This window comes from Myodes glareolus, chromosome 24 (genome assembly GCF_982192425.1).
Source record: "Myodes glareolus chromosome 24, mMyoGla1.1, whole genome shotgun sequence".
NCBI classification, from domain to species: Eukaryota; Metazoa; Chordata; class Mammalia; order Rodentia; family Cricetidae; genus Myodes; species Myodes glareolus.
The window spans coordinates 45,797,338-45,816,649 of NC_142049.1; the positions used below are offsets into that span (position 1 = coordinate 45,797,338).

Consider the following 19,312-nt stretch of genomic DNA (forward strand, 5'->3'; position numbering starts at 1 on the left):
TCGAAGATGGAATGACCCTCCGTGGGATAGACAGAATTAATATTGCAAATGGTCTATATTACCAAAAGTGATAGACAGACACAATGTAATAGCCATCAAAATTCCAATGACTTCTTCACAAAAATAGAAAAAAATAACCCTAAAATTTCCATAGAAGCATGAAAGGCTTTGGCTACTCAAAGAAATCCTGAGCAAAACAAACACTGTTGGAGGCAGCAGAACACCTGATTTCAATCCTTCTACTTAATCATTGCAGCAGAAACACTGTGGTACCGACACAAAGTCAGCTGTACAGATCAATAGGATCAAACGGATTCCCCCAAAAGAAACTTACAAAGAGACGGCTACAAGATTGTCTACAAAGATGCCAACAACCTACACTAAAGAAAAGACCGGCTATACCCACGTCTGCCTGCGAACTGCTTCCGTTCCTTTCCCTGGAGGGCAGCAGCAAGATGGCGGTGCAGACGTGCAAGAAGAGGAAGCCTGTGGCTGATGGATCATCAAAGCTGAGTAGAATGAGTTTCTCACTTGGGGGAGGTGGCTGACGATGGCTACTCTGTAGCCAGTTAACACCAGCCAGAACAGAAATCATTATCTTAGCCACCAGAACACAGAATGTTCTTGGCGAGAAGGGCAGTCAGATCAGAGAGTTGACTGCAGCAGTCCAGAAGAGGTTCAGCTTCCCTGCAGGCAGCGCAGAGCTGTAGTTCGAAAAGGTGACCACAGGAGGTCTGTGCGTCATTGCCCAGGCAGAGTCTCCATGTTACAAACGCCTAGGAGGACTTGCTCTATGAAGGGCCTACTATGGCGTGCTTCAGTTCATTGTGGGGAGTGAAGCCAAGGGCCGTGAGATTGTGGTGTCTGAAAAGCTCTGAAGACAGAAAGCCAAGTCCATGAAGTCTGTGGAAGGTCTGATGATCCACAGTGGAGATCCTGTTAACTACTATGTTGACACCGCCGTGAGCCATGTGCTCCTCAGACCAGGTATGCTGGGCATCAAAGTGTAGATCATACTGCCCTAGGACCCAAGTGGTAAGATTAGCCCTAAGAAGCCTCTACCTGATCATGTGAGCCTTGTGGTACCTAAACATGAAATCTTGCCCACCATCCCCATCTCAGAACAGAAGAGTGAGAAGCCAAAGCCACCTGCCATGTGCCAACTAGTGCCTACAGCCTCACAAGTCTTCGGCAGCTCCATCTGGAAGTTAGATGTTATCCTGTAAAAACGTTTAATGAAATCTTGCACAAAGACAAGAGGCCTGACTGGACTGTGTTTAGTGTTCAACCGAATGAGTTATGCTTGCCTATGGAGCGTAGCTTATCCTGTTGGTTTAAGCTGGAGGGCTTGAGCAAAGCTGACCAGAGAAGTCTTGGGTCTGTGCAGGCTGGTGGCTACAGGGCGGTATCTTGACCCTGTGTTGAACAGTTAAGGGTTGGAAGAGCAGTTTGGTTGTGGTGCTCACGACAGAACCCAGGTCTTTGCACATAGAAAGAGTACATTGTGTTATCCAGCTATGTCCCCAGCCTGGAGGACTCTGTGTGTGTGTGTGTGTGTGTGTGTGTGTGTGTGTGTGTGTGTGTGTGTGTGTGTGTGTGTTTCTTTCCTGGCATGTAAGAAATCTTTGGTGGGCAAGCCAGACAACTCATGGTATGCACTCACCCCTGCATGTAAAACATAAAATGGCCTCTGTGTTTTATGACGCTATGCTAAGTGTTTGTCTCAGCATCCCTAAGGTAAAAAAGAAAATTTTCGGATGCCATTGAACTTAAAGCTCAAAACTTGTTGCTTGAATCCACATTTCTAAGTCCTGTACTTAGCCATTATGTTTTGAAAAATAGGAAAAATTCAGAAATTATCTGACAGTTATTTGCCATATTGTCTTGAGAGCATTTGCTATTGATGTGTGTTTGGTGGGGAATTAAAGTTAGATTTAAAAATTTAAACAAAAGAAAAAGAGAAGACAGAATCGTCAACAAACAGTACTGGGAAAATTGAATGGTTGTGCATGAAATAATGAGACTAAAGCCTTCTCTTTTCCTGTACCAAAAAATCAACTTAAAATGAGTCAGAGACTTTCAAGTAAGACTTGAAACCCCAAAACCATTAGAGTAAAACATTTCAAGTTGTAGACGTAGGCACAGACTTTCTGAAAAAGACACTAATGCCTCAGGAAAATAGTAGGAGGGGATTCCATGCAATTAGAAAGCCTCTGCACAGCGAAGAAATAACTGTGTAAAGAGGAGGCAATGAAGTAAGAAGATTCTTTGATAGCTTTACATCTGAGAGAGGATTAGTACCAAAAATACATAAGGAAATGAAAAGGACTAAAAAAAAAAAATCTAATAACCCAATCAATACATGAGCTAATGACATTTCTCAAATGATGAACTACAAGTGGTCAATAAACATTTGAAAAATGTTCCAAGTTCTTAGCCATCGGGGTAATGCAAATTATAACCACATTGAGATTCTGCCCAGCTAACTGAGAAGCCACAGCAACAAATGCTGACCAAAGTGTAGACGAAAGGGAACCTTTATAAACTGCCAGGAGGCATGCAAATTCGATCAGCCACTGTGGAAAGCAGCATTCAGCTTCCTCAAAAAAAGAAAAAGGAAAAAATTATCTATCATGTAAGTAGCTGTAAGACTTCTTTAAACACATTCAGAAGAGCACAGCGGTACCTGGACACCCAATGTATTGTAACAGCATTCACACTAGACAGACTGGTGTCCATTAACAAAAGAATAGGCAATGAAAACATAGTATATATACACAGTGGACTTTTATTCATCCATAAAAAAAATGAAATTGTTAAGCAAAGTGAGCCAGACACAGAAAGACAACTATTGTATGATTTCTCTTATGTTTAAGTACTGGAATTCTGTAATTACACACACACACACACACACACACACACACACACACACACACACATATTCAGCATAAAAGAAGAAGGAGGACTGAAGGAAGGAAGGAGATTGCTGTGAAGGGGAAGTAAGGGGAGGCAATGACTGCGGTGAGTGTGGTCAACTTACATGATATAATTGGAATAAACTCTCTTTATGAGACCCAACACAATGAATTTATACCAATATAAAATCCTTTGGGAAAGAACATGATTAACGTAATTGCAGCATGGTAAATGCAATTATTCTATAATTGCCTTAAAATGCCACTACTTGGATATTGGTTTTAAAAAATTCATAAATTGTACAATACTCTATGCTGGAGAAACTCACATTCTGATGTGAATCATTGCTAGAAAGAGGACCATAACCTCTGTAAACCACAAATTGTCAATATCTAAAAGGGTTTTAATATATGCTAAGTTTTGATTTACAATTCTAACTTCTAGGGCTCTATCCCAGAAACACAGCTATACAGAGAGTAAACGCTCACAGTGTTACTCCTGTGACATTATCTAGCATAGGAAAATAGTGTAACTTAATTACCTAAAACACTAGTCAGACTTTAAAATGAAGAGAAGGAAGATTGGGGGAGGAAGAGGAGAAAGTTGTATACTAATACATTCTAAAACCCAGACTAGATGAAACAAAATAGGATACAATAAGTGAAGCCACATCACAGTATTTCAATAAAACATTCCCCAGGAATTCACAAGCCATGTCAGCCAGGAAGTCAGGTAGGCTAACTGAAGGTCTTCCTCTCTGGTGGATACACAGATATTCCGCTCCAAACTTCCTTCCCCCAGCTCCTAACTACAGCATGCATTTCCTAGGAGCCCTCAAGTCACTCGTGCCAGGAAAGTAGGTAGGCTAAGTACAGATCTTCACTCTCCCCCACTCCGCATGAAATCCCCCAGTTCATTCCCAGCTCTGCAGCAGACTACATGTGCTCTCTACCCCCATTCCCAACTTTCCTCCCTCTTGTGGACCCATTCAGCCTCTCCCTCCTATACCATTCCCATTCCTAAATGTCAGCTCCCAATGTGCCAAAATACGTTTTACCCAGAACCCCTAGTGGACACACCTAAGAGGATCCCAGAATTCCCTACCAGAATACAGCCACTCCACCCTCCTAAGAACCAGAGAGGGGAACAGAAATCAAAGGAGAAATCCCTCATTCAACAAAGACAAGACCACACACATACCAGCATCTGGAATTACAATCCTCCCAGACCCAGGTGCCTAGACACCAGTGAGAAAAACACGATGAATAACAACTAAAACAATATTCTTAATCTAAAGCCTACCACAGTAGGCTCTAAGAATCGCAGCATAAGTGAAGTAGAAGACAAAGACCTTAAAATAAAAATATAGAGAGGAAAGGAGTTCTTAAAGAGGAAATGAATAAACCTCTTGAAATCTGTGAAAATTAAAAAAAAAAACCAGCGGAAGAAATACATAAAACAGTTGAAGAGTTGAAGACCTAAAAGTGGAAACAGAATCAATAAAGAAAACTCAAACTGAGAGAAACCTGAAAATGAAAACTTTAGGAACTTGAACAGGAACCTCAAAGACAAGCCTCACCAACAGAATACAAGAGATGGACGACAGAATCTCAGGCATTGAAGATGCAGTAAAAGAAATGGAAAATGTCAAAGTGAAAAAATTCTTGGCACAAAACATCCAGGAAATCTGGGACACTATAAAAGGACCAAATCTAATAATAACAGGAACAGAGGAAGGAAAAGAAACTCAAGTCAAAGGCACAGAAAATATTTTCAACAAAATCAAAGAAGAAAATGTCCATAACCTAGAAAAGAATATGCCTATAAATACACAAAGAGTATACAGAACACCAACTAGATTGAACCAGAAAGAAAGTTCCCTTGGCACAAAGCAATCAAAATACTAAATGTACAGAACAAAATATAAATATAAATAAATATATATATATTGAAAGTTGAAAGGAAAAAAGAACAAGTAACATATAAACTAGACCTATTAGAATAATACCTGACTTCTCAGTGGACACTGAAGGGCTGGTATTGATGTTCTACAAACTCTGAGAGACCAAAAATACCAGCCCTAACTAGTATACCCAGTAAAACTTTCCATCACAATAGATTGAAAAACCAAATTTAAGCATTATCTATCTACAAATCCAGTCCAAGAAGGAAAGTCTCAATATAAAGAGGTTAATTACATCCTAGAAAAAGCATACCCATCAAAATTCAAGACAATTCTTCACAGACCTTGAGAGGACAAAAATCTCAATCAGCTTCATATGCAAACACACACACATGAAAAAAAACAGAAGAGCTAAAACAATCTTGAACAAGAAAATAACTGCTGGGGGTACCACCATTTCTGACCACAAGATGTACTACAAAGCTAGAGTAATAATGAGAACAAGGTATTGGCATAAAAAACAGACACATTAATCAATGAAAGCAAACCGGAAGACCCAGACATAAATTCACATTGCTTAAAAAAAAAAAATCAGAAGTACACAATGGAAAAAAGACAGCATCTTCTACAAACGGGGCTGGTCAAACTGGGTAGCTGAATGTAAAGGAATGTAAATAGATTCGTATTTATCCCCCTGCACAAAACTCAAATGAATAAAGACCTCAATATAAAACAGAACACGCTGAACCTGACAGACTAGGAAGTGAAGAATAGCTTGGAACTCAATAACACAAAGACTTTCTAAACAGAACACTGGCAGTGCAAGCGAGGATCAGAAACTAATAAATGGGACCCAACGGAATGAAAATATTCTAGAAGGCAAAGGACACCATCAACTGGACAAACTAGCCACCTACAGAAGGGGAAAAGATTTTCAATAACTCTATGTTCAGTAGAGGATTAATATCCAAAATATACAAGAACTCAACTAGAAATAAAAAATCTAATTTTTAAAATGGGGTACAGATCTAAACAGAGAATTTTCAACAGAGGAAATTCAAATGGCTGAAAAACACTTAAAGAAATGTTCAACATCCTTAGCCATCAGGGAAATGCAAATTAAAACTACTTTGAGATTCCATTTTATACCTGTCAAAATGGCTAAAGGCAAATAACACAAGTAACATGAGCCCATGCTGGTGAGGATGTGGAGCAAAGCAAACACTTCTCCATTGCTGGTGGGAGTGCAAACTTGTACAGCCACTATGAAAACCAATGTGGTGATTCCTCAGAAAATTAGGAATCCATCTATCTCAAGATCCAGCTATATCAATCTTTGGCTTATGCCACAAGGACACTTGCTCAACCATGTTCATTGCTGTTTTATTCATAAAAGCCAGAAACTTGAAGCAACCTAGATGTTCCTCAACAGAAGAATGGATAAAGAAAATGTGGTAGATTTATACAATGGAGTATTACTCAGTTGTTAAAAAAAAATGACAGCATGAAATTTGCAGACAAATGGATGAAACTAGAAAAGAATCATTCTGAATAAGGTAACCCAGACCAGAGAGAGAAATATGAAAGAGTAAAAGAGGCAGAGGGGATGGAGGACACCAAGAGAACAAGGCCCCCTAAATCAACTGAGTAGGGCTCTTATGGAGTCACAGAGAAGAAAGCAGCAAGCACTGGACTGACACGGGGCTGCACCAGGTCGTCTTGTGTATATTATGACTTTCAGTTTAGTATCATATGGGACTCCTGAGTGTGAGAAGAACAAGTAGATTCTCATGCCTGTTCTTGGGGCTCTTTTCCCTTTTGTTTGCTTGCCTTGTCCAACTTGAGTGTGATGGGTTTTGTTTTATCTTGTACTTTATTTGTAAGGTTTGGTTGTCACCTCTTAGGAGCCTATTCTCTTCAAGAGACAAAAAGGGAGTGGTTCCAGATGGGAGGGGAGGTGGGAAGGAGCTGGGAGTATGGAGAGAGGAAACTGTAATCAGGATGTGTCGTATGAGAAAAAGAATCTATTTTTCATAAAAGGGTAAACAGTTTTTTAAAATTATTTAAAATGTTTTTTTAAAAAAGGAAAATGTTTTTTTCTCATATAATATATCCTGATAGTGATTTTCCCTCCCTCTACTCTTCCTAATTCCTCTCCACCTCCCTTCCACTCCCTTTCTGTCTCTCATTAGAAAACAAACAAATTTCTAAAGGAATATAATATCATATAATATAAAAGAGAAAAACAAAAACTAACACATTAGAATAGGATAAAACAAACAAACAGAAGGGAAAGAACCCAAGAAAAATCACGAGAAACAGATATAGATGCAGACTCACTTGTTTTGATACTTGGAGAATCTCATAAAATCATTAAACAGGAAGCCATAATATGTTCCAAAAAGACCTATAAATAAATAAATAACTGAAATAAAAAATTAAAAATACAATTTAAAAAAAAAAAAAACACTGCTTTGACATTATGAGACAAACCCTCCACAGAAGCTGCTGAGTTCTCTTTCTGATGGTCATCTACTACTGGGCATGTAGCCTGGCCTTAAGAGAAGTTTGTTGCTACAACTTCAGTGGAACTCTGAAACACAGCTAGCTACAATACTGAGGGGACTTAAGAGGTGAGCGAACAGCCACACAGCAGAATGCCCCAATCTCTAGGACCTCCCCAGTCAGACAAAACCCCTCCCCCAACTCCCTCCGCTTTTCTAACCAAGCAGCAGGGAGTTTCCTGCATAACCAAAGAAGGGAAACACACAAACACTACTACCGGAAAAATAACTGTAATTAACAACCACTGGTCATTAATATCTCTTAATATTAATGGATTCGGTTCACCTAGTTAAAAGACACAGGCTAAGAGAATGGATACAAAAACAGGATCCAGCATTCTGCTGTATACAAGAAATGCACCTCAACCTCAAAGGCAGACACTACCTCAGAGTAAACGGTTGGGAAAAGGTTTTCCAATCAAATGGACCTAAGAAACAAGTGGGTGTAGCTATCCTAATATCTATCAAAATTGATTTCAATCTAAAATCAGTCAGAATAGTTGGAGAAGGACACTTTATACTCATAACAGGAACAATTCATCAAGATGCAGTATCAATCCTGAACATCTATTCCCCTAATACAAGAGCACCTACATATATAAAAGAAACATTACTAAACTTGAATCATGCACAAAACCCCATGCACTAATAGTAGAAGACTGCAACACTCCACTCTCACCAATGGACAGGTCAACCAGACAAAAGCTTAACAGAGAAATAAGAGAACTAACAGAAGTCATGAATCAAACGGACTTAACAGATATCTATAAAACATTCCACCCAAACAGGAAAGAATATACCTTCTTCTCAGAACCTCATGGAACCTTCTCTAAAATTGATCACATACAAAGCTGAAAAAAAAAAATTGATCAGTAACAAAGAAAACCTCCACAGATACAAAAGAATATTGTTTCTTATCAGATCACCATGGAGTAAAGGTAGAATTAAACAACAATACTACTCTCAGAAAGCCTACAAACACATGCAAATAGAACAGTGAACTACTGAACCACCCCTGGGTCAAGGAAGAAAAAAAGAAAGAAATTAAAGAAGTCCTTAAATTCAACAAAAATGAAGGCACAACATATCCAATCCTATGAAAGCATGTGCTAAGAAGAAAGTTCATCACACTAAGTGCCCACATAAAGAAAACGGAGAAAGCTCACATTAGTGACTTAACAGCACACCTGAAAGTTCTAGAACAAAAAGAAGCAGACTCACCCCAGGAGGAGTAAAAGACTGGAAATGATCAAATTGAGGGCTGAAATCAACTAAATAGAAACAAACAAAAAAAAAAAAACAAAAAACAAAGAATCGATGAAACAAAGAGCTGGTTCTTTGAGAAAATCAACAAGATAGACAAACCCTTATCCAAACTAATCAAAGGGCAGAGAAAGAACATCCAAATTAACAAGATCAAAAATGAAAAGGGGGACATAAAAACAGACACTGAGAAATTCAGAAAATCATTAGGTCATACTACAAAAAAACTGTACTCGACAAAATTGGAAAATGTAAAAGAAATGAACAATTTTTTAGATAGACCCATATACCAAAATTAAATCTAGATCAGGTAAGCAATTTAAATAGACTTATAAACTGCAAGGAAATAGAAACTGTCATCAAAAACCTCCCAAACAACAACAAAAAAATAAACCCCAGGGCTGGATGATTTTCGTGCAGAATTCTACCAGAACTTCCAAGAAGAGCTAATACCTATACTCTTCAAAGTGTTCCACATAATAGAAACAGAAGGGACATTGCCAAACTCTTTTTATGAGGCTACAGTTATCCAGATTCCAAAACCACACAAAGACTCAACCAAGAAAGAGAATTACAGACCAGTCTCACTCATTGAACATGTATGCATAAATATTCAATACAATACTGGCAAACCAAATCCAAGAACACATCAAAAAAAATCAGCCACCATAATAAAGTAGGCTTTATCCCAGAGATGCAGGACTGGTTCAAGATATGAAAATCTATCAATGTATTCCATCATATAAATAAACTGAAAGAAAAAAACCATATGATCATTTCATTAGATGCTGAAAAAGCATTTGACAAAATCCAACACCCCTTCATGATAAAGGTCTTGAAGAGACCAGGGATACAAGGAACATATCTAAACATAATAAAAAGCAATATACAGCAAGCCGACAGCTAACATCAAATTAAATGGAGAGAAATTCAAAGCAATTCTACTAAAATCAGGAACAAGACAATGCTGTCAATATCTCCTCAACATGGTTCTTGAAGTTTTAGCAATAGCAATAGGACAACAAAAGGAGATCAAAGGGATTCAAATTGGAAAGGAAGAAGTCAAACTTTCATTATTTGCAGACAATATGATAGTGCACATAAGTGACCCAAAAAATTCTACCCGAGAACTCCTATAGCTGATAAATACCTTGATGTGGCAGGATACAAGAGCAACTCAAAAAAAAAAAATCAGTAGCCCTCCTATACACAAAGGATAAAGAAGCTGAGAGGGAAATCAGAGAAACATCACCTTTCACAATAGCCACAATTAACATAAAATACTAACCAAAGAAGTGAAATATCTATTTGACAAAAACTTTAAGTCTTTGAAGAAAGAAACTGAAGAAGATACCAGAAAATGGAAAGATTTTCCATGCTCTTGGATAGGAAGGATCAACATCGTAAAAATGGCAATCTTACCGAAGGCAATCTATAGATTCAGTGCAATCCCCATCAAAATCCCAACACAATTCTTCACAGACTGTAAGAGTCTGCACTTCCCAATGGATACCCACGCCCGACCCAGGCTGTGCGCTTCCTGAACTCGGGCCCATGAGAAGGGACGATTGTCCTGAGGGTTGAAAAAGAGACACAGACAAAAGAGACTTGGCTCATCTACAAGAGTAAATGGCAACTTTATTAAACTCAAGACAGGTATTTATATCAGTGGGCAAGAAGTATCGAAAATGCAAGGCCTCCTCCCATCCAGGAGCAGGAGGAAGATTAAAGCCTTCACGGTGCCTCGCCTCGGGCAAGGTAATCTGGGGAGCCAGGCTATCTGACCCACTGCTAAGACTTTGAATACAAGTGGAATCACCATAACAAAGAGAACCAGGTTCTAGCTAGGTTATCCCCTCAAGCCAGAGCTAGTGCAGTCTCCAGGAAGTCGGAGGTCACACGGCCGGCCCTGCGAATCGCCAGGAGAGAAGGGAAGAAACTTTGGTAGCCACAACAGACCTTGAAAGAACAATACTCAACTTCATATGGAAAAACAAAAAACCCATGATAGCCAAAACAATTCTGTACAATAAAGGAACTTCCGGAGGCATCACCATCCCTGACATTAAGCTCTATTACAGAGTTACAGTAGTGAAAAAAACTTGGTATTGGCATAAAAAACAGAGAGATTGACCAATGGAATTGAATCAAGGACCTGGATATTAATCCACACACCTATGAACACCTGATTTTTGACAAAGAAGCTAAAATTATACAATGAAAACAGTATCTTCAGCAAATGGTGCTGGCATAACTAGATGTCAACGTGTAGAAGAGTGAAAATAGATCCCTATCTATGCCATGTACCAAACTCAAGTCTAAACGGATTAAAGACCTCAATATAAATCCAACCATACTGAACCTGATAGAAGAGAAAGTGGGAAGTAGTCTTCAATGCATGGGCACAGGAGACCACTTCCTAAATATAACCCCAATAGCACAGACACGGAGAGCAACAATGAATAAATGGGACCTTCTGAAACTGAGCTTCTGTAAAGCAAGGGACACAGACAATAAAACAAAAAGGCAGCCTATTGAATAAAAAAAGATCTTCACCAACCCCACATAAGACAAAGAATTGATCTCCAAAATATATAAAGAACTCAAGAAATTAGACATTAAAATTCTAAATAATTGAATTTAAAATTGGGATACTGAACTAAACAGAGAATTCTTAACAGAAGAAATTCAAATGGCCAAAAGATACTTAAGGACATGTTCAACTTCCATAGCTTCTAGGGAAATGCAAGTCAAAACAACTCTGAGATACTATCTTACACCTATCAAAATGGCTAAAATCAAAAACACTAATGATAGCTTATGATGGAGAGGATGTGGAGTAAGGGGAACACTCATCCATTGCTGGTGGAAATGCAAACTTGTCTAATCACTTTGGAAATCGGTATGACAGTTTCTCAGAAAACTGGAAATCAACTTACCTCATGATCCAAAAATACCACTCTTGGGCATATACCCAAAAGATGCTCAATCATACTACAAAGGCATTTGTTCAACTATGTTTATAGCAGCATTATTTGTAATAGCCAGAGCCTGGAAACAAGCTAGAAGCCCCTCAGCAGAAGAATGGATAAAGAAAGTGTGGTACAGCTACACATTAGAGTAATACTCAGTGGGAAAAAAAATGATATCTTGAATTTTGTGTGAAAATGGATGGAATTAGAAAACACTATCCTGAGTGAGGTAAGCCAGCACCAATAAGATGAATATATTATGTACTCACTCATAAGTGGATAGTAGCTATAAACCAAGGACATTGAGCCTATATGTCCATGATCCTAGAGAAGCTAAGTAATAATGTGAACCCAAAAAAATATATATATACACTCATCTGGAAACTGGAAAAGGACAGGATTGACTGGCAAGGTTGAGAGCATGGCGGTGGGGTGAGAGGGGAGGGTAGGAGGAGAAAAAGAGGGTAAAGGAGGAGGGAAGAGGAGAACTTGAGGGAATGGGATGGTCAAGATGGAGGAAGGACAGAAATGAGAGCAAGGAGAGAGATATCTTGATTGAGGGAGCCATTATAGAGTTAGCAGAAACCTGGCTCTGGAGAAATCCCCAGGAATCCAAAAGGATGACCCCACCTAGAACCCTGGGCATTAGAGGAGAGGGGGCCCAATCTTGACTTGCCCTGTAGTCAGATTCATGATTCTCTTAAATAATACCATAGAGCCTTCATCCAGCAACTGATGGAGGCAAAGGCAGAGGCAGAGAGACCCACATCCAAGCACTGGGATGAGCTTCCAAAGTCAAGTTGAAGAATAGAAGGAATGAGAATATGAGCAAGAAGGTCAAGACCATAATGGGTTCACCAACTGAAAGAGTTTGCCTGAGCTAATGGGAGCTCACCAACTCCAGCTGGACTGGGAAGGAACAAGCATAGGACCAAACTAGTTCCTCTCAATGTGGTTGACAGATGCATGGCTCACACAGTTTGGCATTGCTAGCCTACTGGGTTCAAGAAACAAAAACAAGGAAAAGGAGCTGTAGGATTTTGCCTGGCCATTGAATAAGAGATAGGGTCTTCGATTCCCTGAACCCCATAGAAAAGAATGTGGGAAATACACTTGAATGGATTGGCACAGGAGTCCACTTCCTAAATATAACCCAGTGTCACAGACACTGAAAGAAACAATTAATAAATGGGACCTCCTGAAACTGAAAAGTTTCTGTATAGCAAACGACACAGTCAACAAGACAAAACAATAGCCTAGAGAATGGGAAAAGACCTTCACTAATCCCATATCAGACAGAGGTCTGATCTCCAAAATATACAAAGAACTCAAGAAAGTGGTTATCAAAAGAACAAATAATCCAATTTAAAAAAAAAAAAGATGTAGTACAGACCTAAACAGGGAACTCGCAACAGAGGAATCTAAAATGACTGAAAGACACTTAAGGAAATGTTCAACATCCTTAGCCATCAGAGAAATGCAAATCAAAACAACTCTGGGATTCCATCTTACACCTGTAAGAAAGGCCAAGATCAAAAACACTGATGACAACTTATGCTGGAGAGGTTGTGGAGAAAGGAGAACACTTCTGCATTGCTGATGGGAATGCAAGCTGGTACAACCTCTTTGGATGTCAGTGTGGCGATTTCTCAGAAAATTAGGAAACAACCTTCCTCAAGACCCAGCAATACCACTTTTGGGTATATATCCAAAGGAAGCTCAATCATGTGACAACGACATGTGCTCAACTATGTTCATAGCAGCATTGTTTGTCATAGCCAGAACCTGGAAACAACCTAAATGCCCCTTGATCGAAGAGTGGATAAGAAAAATGTGGTACGTTTACACAATGGAGTACTACACAGCAGAAAAAAATAACGACAGCTTGAATTTGCAGGAAAATGGATGGAGCTAGAAAACATTATTTTGAGTGAGGTAACCCAGACACAGAAAGACAATTATCACATGTACTCACTCATAGGTGGTTTTTAAACATAAAGCAAAGAAAGCCAGCCTACAAACCACAATCCCAGAGAATTTAGACAACAATGAGGACACTAAGAGAGACTTACATAGAAATAATCTACATGGGAAGTAGAAAGTAGAAAAATACAAGATCTCCTGAGTAAATTGGGAGCACGGAGATCTTGGGAGAGGGTTGAAGGGGAGGAGAGAGGCAGGGAAGGGAGCAGAGAAAAATGTAGAGCTCAATAAAAATTAATAAAATTAATATATGTATAATGTATAAAATTAAATACAAACATTTTTAAAATTAGAAAAAGTCTTCTCCTGTGCTGCTGAATTCCAGGCTATTTCCCCAGTTTATTAGGTTCAGTATATCTGGTTTTATATTGAGGTCTTTGATTCATTTGAAGTTGAGTTTTGTACATGTGGTAAGTATGGATATATTTGCATTCTTCTACAAGCAGACATCCAGTTTGACCAGCACCATTTGCTTAAGATTTTGGTTTTGTGTTGTTGTTGTTGTTGTTGTTGTTGCTGTTGCTGCTGCTGCTGCTGCTGCTGCTGCTGCCGCCTGAGTGTATGTTTCCGGATTATCAAAACTAAGGTGTCTATAGATGTATGAATTTATGTTTGAGTTTTCAGCTCAATGTCATTGATCAATGTGTCTGTTTTCATGCCAATACCGTGCTATTTTTATTACTATAGCTCTGGAGAACAATTTGATGTCAGGGATGTTAATACTTCTAGCAGTTCTTGAATTATTCAGGATTGTTTTAACTATACTTGGTATTTTGTGTTTCCATATGAAGCTGAAAATTTGTTCTTTCAAGGTCTGTGAAAAACTTTGTTGGAATTTGATGGTGATTGCATTGAATCTGTAGATTATTTTGGGAAGAATGATCATTTTTACTACATTTTTAATACTATTAACCTATGAACATGGATATCTTTCCATCTCCTGTTATCTCTTCCAATTTATTTCTTTAAAGACTTAAAGTTTTTATCATACATATTTTTCACTTGCCTGGTTAAAATTACCCCAAATATTTTACATTATTTGAGGCTTTTGTGAAAAAATGTGGTTTCCCTCATTTTCTTCTCAGTCCATTTGTCATTTTTATATAGGAGGGCTACTGATTTGTGTTAATTTTACCCAGATACTTTGCTGAAAGTATTAATCAGCTACAGGAGTTTCTCAGTAGTCACTTATGGATACAGGAGTTTCTCAGGGTCACTTATGGATACTATCATATCATCTGCAGTTTAAGATACTTGGACTGGCCCAGAACGGACCAGTGCAAGAGTGACCTGACCAGTCAGCTGTCATCTGGGCCCCGATCCAGTGTTTCAAGTCAGTCAACCCCAGCACCTACTCCATCTACAAGCTTCTGGACCTAACAGAAGAGCTAGTGCTGCAGAATCGATCTGGGAGCACACAATCACCAGCGAAGATGAAAGCCTGAAGTATGGCTGTGATCAGAGAACTCTCGGTGGTGGTCTGGTATTTATGGTGCTTCAGAGAACAAAGTCCTTGAGAAAGACCATGACTCATGGGTATTTGCAAATAGAGCTGGATGGGCAAAATATATGTGTGTGTGCATGTGCACATGTGTGTGTATACTAAGCGGCACGCTGTGGTTTCCAATGCCAGTGCAATGAATGAATGTTTGGTGGGGGTAGAGGAATGGAGTGGTGCTTACACTGTGCAGAGTGGATGAACAGAGAAGTTTCTTCTGCAGTGGTATCAATGACTTCAGACTCACAGTTGAGAAAGAGAGACAAAAGGCTTCTGTGACCACCCCCAGCCCTTCCAAAAAAAAAAAGTAACAACTTAGACAGGAAGCCATTGAAGAGAACTCTTAAAATTTTGATAAGGATGCTGAAGTGTAGCTCTCCACAATAGAGGACCACTTGTAGAGTAGAGGTTGGGAAGGACTCACTTTTCTTTAAGATGCTAGCTATGGGGAGTTTGACCGTACACCCACTGACTATATGCCCATCACAAATTAGACTTTTTAAAGTCCTTTTTCCTCAGGGAGGTCAAAAAGATTGGAGGTAACCTGGGAGGACAGGAAAGTAAGGGTGATCAGGATACATTATGTGAAATTCCCAAGTAATCAATAAAATATTATGCAAAATAAATATACATATAAATTTTCAAAAAATACGTAGACTTCTTCCTTTTTAATTTGGATCTTCTTGATCTCCTCTAGTTGTTATATTGCTCACAAGCACTATACAGAGTAGATGTGGAGAGAGTGGGCACCTTTGACTCGTTCCTGATATTAGTGCAATTGCTTTGAGTTTCTCTCTATTTAGGTTGGGTTTGCTATAAACCATTTGTATTATGTTGTGGTATGCCACATGTATCACTAGTCTCTCCAGAACTCTTATTATGAAAGGGTGTTGAATTTGTCAAAGGCCTATTCCACATTTGAGAGATTATCATGTGGTTTTTGTTGTTCAGTCTGTTTATATGGTAGGTTACATTAATTGATTTTCATATGTTGAACCATTCCTGCATCTCTGGGATGAAACTGACTGATCATTGTAAATAATCTTTTTGATGTGGTTTTGGATTCACTTTGCAAGGATTTTATTGAGAATTCTTGCGTCTGTGTTCATAGGGGAAAGTGAGTTGTAGTTCTCTTTCTTTGTTGGGTCTTTGTGTGGTTTAGATATCAGAATAACTGTGGCAATATCCCTTCTGTTTTCCTGAAATAATTTGAGGAGTATTGGCATTAATTCTTCTTTGAAAGTCTGTTAGAATTCTGCAATAACACCATCTGGCTTGTTGTGAGATGTTTAATGACTGCTCCTATTTCATTAAGGGTTATAGGTCTCTAAATCACTTATCTGGTATCAATTTAACTTTCATAAATGGAACATGGACAAAGTTGTCCATTTATTTTAGATTTTCCAGTTTGGTGGAGTGCATATTTTACATATGTCCATATGATTCCCTGGATTTCTGTGGTGTCCTATCTCCCCTCTTTCATTTCTGATTTGAATCTGTTTGTTCTCTCTGTCTTTTAGTTAATTTGGATAAGAGATTGTCAATCTTACTGATTTTTCTCAAAGAACTAACTTGTTTCTTTTTTCATTGATTCTTTGTATTAATTTTTGTTTGTTTCTATTTTATTAATTTCAGTCAGGTTTGGTTGTTTATTGCTGGATTTAAAGTTTATTTTACTTTATTACTATCTTTGAAACCTGTTTGTTTTCTAATGGAAGACAGAAAGGGGTGGAGGGGAGTTGGGAAGGAACTACTGTGAGTAGAAGGGGGAGAAAACATAATCAAGAGATATCATATGTAAAAAAATCTATTTTCAATGAAAGGAAAAAAGAAAGAAAGAAAAATAACTCCAGCATGTATATGCATAGAACTCATTACTGATGTAAGAAGCAAGGTCTGTCTTGCTATAAACAATAGACAGAAGAGGATGCATGATTAGCAACATATCAATCTTCTGTTGTTTGTATAGGGACATTAGAGCTCGCACAAAGCACTTTCTCCAGGACAATGCTATATATAATTAAATATGCACATATATATTTGAATTTGTCCATTCCAATCATTCAAAGACTGAATCATGGCAAAAAGAAAAGAACAGAAAGAAAAAAGAAAAGAAAAGGGATTGGAGAGGCTATCAGTGGTTCGGAGCATTTGTTGCACTGGCAGAGAACCCAGCACCCACACCGGGTAGTTCACAACCATCTGTAACTCCAGCTCTAGGGAATCTGACATCATCTTCTAGATTCCGTGGGCACTGCACACACATGCTGCACTTACATATGTGCAGGCAAAACACATATGTTAAATACCTTTTAAAGAAAATGAAAGGAATATACCTAATGTGTGCTCTTATTTGAAAATACATTATACTTTATTTGAAAAAAATGCATAATAACTGAGACTAATTAAAAGTTTGAAAATGGAACAAAGAGCAAACTAGAAGCCAAATCTCTCTGGAAATGTCTTTATATACAGTTGGCATTTTTGAATATACAGTTGGCACTTTTGAATAGACATGAAATGCTCACTTATACCACTAGCAAATTAAACTTAAAAGTGGCAAAATAAAACTCTAAAATAAAGTGCAAACTTGGAATGTATATGAACAGTTATACTGAAGGAGAAAATATCTCCCCAAACCACTTAGGATTAACTTAGTACATGGTACTTTGTGTTTGCTCAGAGGGATATAAAGTTGCAATCTGCAACTTTCTTTAGAATTTTACCAGAAGTAACAATACCACTGTATATTTATTTTATATATTATAAAATAATGTAAACCAATCATTTTTAATGTTGTTAAGAAAAGTACACAAACATAAAATCAAGGATGTTAAGCAAAAACCACACATCTAAATTTAAGTTAGAATCATCAGTGTGAACACATGATTCTTTTAATATACATTCCTTAGTTCTAAGATTCAAAGTTCTCTTCTTTTCCAGCTTTTAAATTCTTTATTACTGTGAACCCAAAGCCACTGGTAACTAGAACAATCCAGTAAGACAGGGAAAGCAGCAGCTGAAAGTAAAATACAGATTTTAAATCTGAATAAAAGCTTTTAAAAAGTGGCTCAGATGGGGAGATCTGTTGCTAGGAAATCCCCTTGTGACCTGGGTACATTATGCAAAGCCATGGGTTTGCAAACTGGTACAAGGGCTGAGGGAAGACAGCTTAACTTTGGTGTGGGCCAAAGGGCCCACAAAGGGCCTCATGTTGTGGTGCAGAGGCTGTGGGGAGGGTGGGGGTAGGAACCTGAGGGTCAGAAGCTGGTGACACAGGCCCCAGTCTGGGCTGAGTCAGCTCCGCCTCTGCAGTGGGATTTTTTGTGGATGCTACTAGGGCAGATGGCAGTGACTGGGTGTTCTAGGGGAAGCGAAGGAGCAGCTATGAAATAGAAATCAATAGCCAGGATCCCAGAGGCTGAGACAGCTGAGACAGGTGGCCAAGCCTTTCCAGTGAGTTCAGGGGTTCAGACAACTCCTGATGCATTCCTCAAGGGCCTGAAACTGAATCCCATAAAGAGAGGTAATAACAGATGCTCAGAGGGTATGAATAGTAACTGGGAGGTCATTGTAGCTGCGGGGGTTGAGCAAGGATACAGTGAGAAAGGACAGCAGGAAGATAGTGGAGACTGACAAATGAGACCTCTCCAGAAATTCTGGCTACAGGAAGTCCGGACACATTCAACTGTTGTCTTTAAGATGAGACATGGTCTTTTAAAATAACCAGTGGTGGTACATGTCTTTAATCCCAGCACTCAGGAGGCAAAGGCAGAGTTCAAGGCCAACCTGGTCTAAAGAGTTACTGCCAGGACACCCAGGACTATACAGAGAAACTCAAAGGACATAAATAAATAAATAAATAAATAAATAAATAAATAAATAACTTAAGAGTCGGGACAACCTAAACTCTATTAATGACTAAAACTGATCTTTGTGAAAAGAACTGTTGATTATAATCTCTTTGCTCAAAATAGGAAAAGAGAAAAATGAAGGAAAGAAAGGAGAATAAAAGGAAAATTAAATGCATATTGCTACAACCTGGTACCCAGGCAGACTGTCTCCCTAGCAACTGGAGCTGGTACAATGTCCGAAACTGCTAGTTTTGCCCAAAATCAAAGATGAAGGATGAACCTACAAAAGACACTTTGCTTCTAAGGGACTGTCTAAATCAAAAGTCAAGAGTGAAAGGACCCAGGTGAGCAATCCCTCA

The 19,312-nt window shown here is 38.6% G+C and overlaps 1 pseudogene; it reads left to right on the plus strand.

Moving 5' to 3' along the window:
• The first annotated feature begins 455 nt into the window (after positions 1 to 455).
• LOC125395596 (small ribosomal subunit protein uS3 pseudogene) lies at positions 456 to 1,352 on the plus strand (annotated as a pseudogene).
• Positions 1,353 to 19,312: the final 17,960 nt, after the last annotated feature.